Source organism: Bubalus kerabau, chromosome 12 (assembly GCF_029407905.1).
Source record: "Bubalus kerabau isolate K-KA32 ecotype Philippines breed swamp buffalo chromosome 12, PCC_UOA_SB_1v2, whole genome shotgun sequence".
NCBI classification, from domain to species: Eukaryota; Metazoa; Chordata; class Mammalia; order Artiodactyla; family Bovidae; genus Bubalus; species Bubalus kerabau.
In genome coordinates this window covers 53,110,886-53,117,129 of record NC_073635.1, presented here as the reverse complement: position 1 = coordinate 53,117,129, position 6,244 = coordinate 53,110,886, and the positions used below count along the sequence as shown (strand labels likewise).

At 41.6% G+C, this 6,244-nt stretch overlaps 1 long non-coding RNA gene across 1 annotated transcript; it reads left to right on the top strand.

Moving 5' to 3' along the window:
* The first annotated feature begins 270 nt into the window (after positions 1-270).
* On the top strand, positions 271-5,615 carry LOC129624145 (uncharacterized). The gene is made up of 3 exons (XR_008700778.1): positions 271-439; positions 4,208-4,555; positions 5,430-5,615. It is a non-coding gene; the product is annotated as an uncharacterized LOC129624145 (long non-coding RNA).
* The last annotated feature ends 629 nt before the right edge of the window (positions 5,616-6,244 follow it).

The window sequence follows — 6,244 nt, the reverse complement described above, 5'->3', positions numbered from 1 at the left end:
TTTTTTTTGTTCTTTTCAAAGAGGAAAGCATTCGAGGACCACTCCCAGCACACCGGTTTTTCTGTGAGACACGGTCAAGAAACAAAAAGACAAATTCTCTTCTTGAAAGAGAATGTGATTCCAAACAGCCACTAGGGGGCAGTCAAAACACGGGTTAATGTAGCAAGGCAAGTCCCTGGATCAGAAAGCTGTTTTGCAGAATTTTTAAGTGTTTTGATTGTTTAGCTGCGGGCTGGGGCGGGGAGACAAAGTATCTTCTTGATTGCATTAACATGCTATTAATGGGACACCAGGAGACAGCAGTAAAAATATCACACAAGCCTGCAAGGATTTTCACCTGCACACGTTTCCATGGCTGGGTGATGACTGTTCTCAGTCTGCCCCGTGCCTTCGGAAGGGAAGTTGGAGGACAGTGAATCGGCACCTGTGATGTAATGAGGTCAGTCCCCCAATCCCCTCTGATTTAACACTGCTTCCCAAACAGCAAAGGATCAAGGATAACACACCAAAACACAAATCACTGTCCTTGGCTTTACAGAACATTCATAGGCAGCTGCACTGGTGGATGGTTTGCTGTCTACACGTGTTATTAATGTAAGCAATGTCGTTTTGGATTCCAAAATCAGAATTATTACTCTAAAAACAAATTCCCATAGCTCCATTTAACCCATGCTATTTGTGGGAAGTGAGGAAAAAATGACTCACGAAATTGCTAAAACGTGTGTGAAAATGCAGATAAAATGGTGACAGACACTGAAGCACTCAGTTCTTTTTTTCTTCTTTTAAAAAATTTGTTTATTTTTAATTGAAGGATAATTTTACAGTGTTGTGTTGCTTTATGCCATATATCAACATGAATCAGCCAAAGGTATACATATGTTCCCTCCTTCTTGAACTTCTCTCCCACCTCCCACCCCACCCTACCCCTCTAGGTTGTCACAGAACACCGGGTTTGAGCTCCCTGCTGTCTGTTTTACACATGCTAATGAATATGTTTCAATGCTGCTGCTGCTAAGTCACTTCAGTTGTGTCCAACTCTGTGCGACCCCATAGACGGCAGCCCACCAGGCTCCCCCGTCCCTGGGATTCTCCAGGCAAGAACACTGGAGTGGGTTGCCATTTCCTTCTCCAATGCATGAAAGTGAAAAGTGAAAGTGAAGTTGCTCAGTTGTGTCCGACTCTTTGCAACCCCATGGACTGCAGCCCACCAGGCTCCTCCATCCATGGGATTTTCCAGGCAAGAGTACTGGAGTGGGGTGCCATTGCTACTCTCTCCATTCGTCCCACACTCTCCTTTCCTGTGTCTGCTCCTCTATTGTTGCTCAGTCGCTCAGTCATGTCCAACTCTTTGCAACCCCATACACTGTAGCACCCCAGGCTTCCCTGTCCTTCACTATCTCCTGAAGTTTGCACAAATTCATGTCCGTTGAGTTGGTGATGTTATCTAGACATCCCATCCTCTGCCTCCCTTTTCTCTTTTGCTTTCAGTCTTTCCCAGCATCAGAGTCTTTTCCAGTGAGTCGTCTCTTCTAATCAGGTGGCCAAAGTACTGGAGCTTCAGCTTCAGTATCAGTCCTTCCAATGAATATTCAGAGTTGAAATCCTTGTTGCTACATTACAAATGGGTTCATCAGTACCACTCTAGAGTCCATATGTCTGCCTTAACGTACGATATTTGTTTTTATCTTTCTGACTTACTTCATGCTAGGTTCATCCACCTCACTAGATCAGTTCTTATTCTTTAAAAAATCTTTCCAAAAGGAGAATAAGGCTAGGAGTGAAGAGGACATGAACAGGAATTAATTCAAAGCATAATTCTAAGCATAATGAATAGGAATTAATTCTAAGCATAATCCTAGACCTTACAGATAAGAAGTATTTTAAGGTTCTCAGCGTAGATTATTTTCCATTATTTCTAGTCTCTAATTTTTCTCTTAACCATTTTAAAGTGAAAACAAAAGTCTTTATACTGTGATATTACATCCAAGAGGCTTTTTCCATATCAGTGACTGTTCAGCTGACCATAAAACTGTGATGATAAACGTAGCTTGAAAATGTTAAAAGTAACCAAAGAATCTCTGGGGATTCTAGGTATGAATGTAATGAATAAGGACAGAACATATTTGCTTTTCTGAAGCAGAGGTCAGCCAGCAGGTGTTGGGATTTCCCTGGACAGCACCCTGGCTCCTTGCAGGAAAAAGTTTTAGACACTTGAAGTTGAGACAGTGGAAAATAACCACATCCTTATTCCTTCAAAGAGACATGACTAATCCTAACTTGCTGACAGTAAAAAGGAATAAGTGTGATGCTTAGGTCCAAGACAATTATTCTCACCATCTGTCCAAAACAGAGCTGCAATATACTGAACATATTTACTTATATTTTTGTTAGGAAATATGTACTTTTCAGATGAGTGCATAGAAAAACAAATCATTTGGTCTAATGGAAACCATCTTACAATGAGTCTTCTGAGTATATTTTATTCTAAATTCCTCTCTAAATATCTAAGTGGAAAAAGATAATCTATGTGACCTTGAGTTTGCCTTTCCTTTTCCTTCTACAGAGCAGGTTTGCAAGGCAGCAGTAGAATCAGGTGGGCTTTCCTGGTGGCTCAGTGGTAAAAGAATCCACTTGCAATACAGGAGATGCGTTTGATCCCTGGGTCAAGAAGGTCCCTGGAGGAGGGCATGGCAACCCACTGTAATATTCTTGCCTGGAGAATCCCATGAACAGAGGAGCCTGGAAGGCTATAGTCCATGGGGTCACAAAGAGTCAGACACGACTGAAGCTACTTAGCACATACACAGTAGAATCAGGCAGGCCTTAAATATTTGGCCACTTGGAATCACTGGAGTTATTCTACTTACTATCAGAGGCAGGGGAAATTTGGAGTAGTGATTTCTAAAATTCCTGAGGAGGTCTTCATAAGCTACATAGGTTCTGAGCACCAAAGGGGTTCTGTATATCTGGTTACTACTGAAGGCAAAGAATCTAGCCTACACTGGGTAAATTTCAGGACAGATTAAAACTCAGTCAGTCACATGTAAGTTAAAAGTTCAGATGCTAAAGTACATTTGAGACTTGGGGCACCCAGTTAAAACATGCAATGAAATAGATTCTAGAGATTCTTCTCTAAAGCTTCTCTGGTCTCACCAGGAGAGAGATGCACCCCTGTAACTTATAACTGTATCTTTCAGATGGCCCTGTGTATCTTATAGTTACTGTAAAGTCCTGAAACACTGGGTGTGTCTCATGCACCATTCATTTGTCCTGGACCCCATGGACTATAGCCTCCTAGGCTCCTCTGTCCATGGGATTCTCCGGGCAAGAATACTGGAGTGGGTTGCTGTGCCTTCCTCCAGCCTGGACTGTCTTATACATTTGTAATTCAGTGAATGTTGACCCAATGAACAAGATTGCAAAGATAGAAGGTAAGCCAGGGGTAAGACTCAGCCAACACACTTGCCTGAGCACTTCACTTCTAATGCACTTTAATCCCCCAGCCAGAGGCGAGAAGACCCAGCACTTCCAAGGATGGTTTCCACCTTGTTCACAGGTGTCGGTGCTGCCTCTGGTTGCTGTGTCTAGATGCACAAGCTAGTCAACTTCTGCACCAATGAACCTCTAAGTTCTTGGGCTGTTGGACAATATTAACTTATTACCCCTCCATGGGCTGTATGGACTGGGTCATGTCTAGCACAGCATCTCTCAAATTGCAAGTATGCTCTACAAAAGGAAGGAAGGAAGGAGAGAATGACTATATGTAAAGACATTAAGCTCTGGATTCTTGAATATAGACAGAATTTTCAAAACCAAATCTGCCCATTGGTTCTCTTTGGAAGCCCTTCCGGTCTCTTCTATCTTTACATTTAATGATACCATTGGAATGGGCCATAGAGCTCCCACGATGAGGGTTTCATAAAGTTCTATGTTTTAGGGAAAAGTTGGCCTCTTTGGTCTTTTATCTGGTTTATAGCTCTATTTGTAGCTATGTTTCCACTTATTCTCTCCAGGCTGGTTATGGTATTTGTGAAACTGCTTGCACTTTATCTGTCATATGTACTCTGCCCAGAAGCTGATATACTCCTGTATCAGGAGTGAATGCTGATAGATGTAGGGATAATCTGATATAACTAAAAGAAAAGAAAAATCACCAAGCCTGGTGCCAAAACAAACCCTGAAATAAAATTCGGCCTGTTTTTCACAGTTCAGAGGAAAAATCTTAAAATATAACAGGATCCATTGTTCAACAAAACAGTTCAGAAAATGGTCAAAAGTATGGAAGACTTCGCTCGTGGTCCAGTGGTTAAGAATCCGCCTGCCAGTGAAGGGGACATGGGTTTGATCCCCTGTCCAGAAAGATTCCACATGCCTTGGGGCAACTGAATCCATGTACCAGAACTACCGAAGCCCAAACGCCCTCCAACCCATGCTCTGCAATGAGAAGCCACCACCGCGATGAGAAGCCCATGCACTGTGACTAGAGAAAAGCCCATGCACAACAACGAAGACCCAGTGCAGCCATAAAGAAATAAATAGAACAGAAGACAAAAAGGTAAGTCTGGTGGAGAAAGAAATGGCAACCCACTCCAGTGTTCTTGCCTGGAGAATCCCAGGGACGGGGGAGCCTGGTGGGCTGCCGTCTATGGGGTCGCACAGAGTCGAACACGACTGAAGCAACGCAGCAGCAGCAGCAGCAGCAGCAGGGATATTTATATTCTACTTAGTATATAAGGAAAATTCTCCCTTCCTTCTTTCTCTCTCTCTCTGTTTATTCATTCTTTCATGATTGCACATGTTAGCAAATAAACAAAGGAGATTTTTTCCTTTGAAAATATGAAAAATGGAGAAATGGGAAGGTGTCAAACATCCTGCAAAAAATGACAAAGCATGATCAAACTGTCTTCAATGGCCGCTAAAACACTGATCATTATTTTGCCAAGAGAAAAATGTGCTATATTGGCAGAGTCACAATTCTGGTATATCAATCATGTGTATTTTAACCTTCAGTAGGCTTTAATATAGCATATTTCACTTCATTTTTATAACTTGATGTGTCAAAGTATAGTGGTTTCCCACCTGAAGGGATCTTTGAGGATTTTGTATGTACCCTTTGAGACTGAAATATTTTTTCTTAGCTTTTAGTTAAAGCCATTTGTGATTAGCAGAAACAAAGACTCATTCACTGCATCTATGCCAACAGCTAGTCAGTTGTTCACCAAGTGGATTTTTCTTTCTCCCCAAGCACACTTCTGGGCAACATGTCACAGCTGGCTTTGCAGTTGAATAGAGCCCTGTTACTGGGTGTTGGTCAATGGAATATGAATGGAATGAACAGTATATGAATGGTAATAGTGTATGAATAGAAATGTATATGACTTTCAGGGCTCGCATACACAGTACTCTCTCTTTTTTCCCCTTGCACCTAGTGAACAGAGAAGTCTAAGAAGAAAGAAGAAGATCTAGTGCCTACATTGCTGCGTGGAGGAAACCTGCCCAGTAGACCCAGCCAACCAGGTGAAGGCTTTAATATGTGTGACAAATAAACTTTACTTTGGATTTCCAATCCAAATTTTAAACTTTGAAACATTAAAGTTCTGTATTATAGTAGTTGGCCTGTTCCAACTACTACACCAGTCTGAGAAAATTAATATTCTTCTATAGGTCTTCACCAACATGTGCTGGAATGGGAAACCAAGCTGCTGGGAACTGGTGTGAATATAGACACCTACTATTTTCTCCCATTTTCTGTCACTCATTCACAAAGCTCCAGACCAATATAATATAGCCCTGCCAAAGATACTATGAATATTCAATTCAAAAAAACATTTAGTAGGCAAAACTGTGTGCCAGAAACCAGGAAGTCTTCCTTTGGTTAATCACTAGATGGGAGTGGTAAGTACTTGTCAATAAAAAGGGTGGAGACCCAGAAAATGCACAGCTTAATAAAATAATTAACTAAAGGCTTGGGTAGGCAGAAACAAACCAGGTATGAAGAAATCGGGGAGGAAGGGAGGAGGAATACCAAAAGAAGGAAGTTCAGAATAGGAATAGGAACTGGATGGAGCTTGAACAGATTCCTAGAAGCACTTCAGAGGATTTTCAAAGGGACACTGAAGTCTTGCCAAGGAATAAGGAGAAAACAGGATTCAGCACCAATGTTGAATCAGATCCCTTCAGACTTATCATCATCATTCCCCTTCTTCTTCAATTTTCCTTCATAAATCTTATTTTATAACCCTTT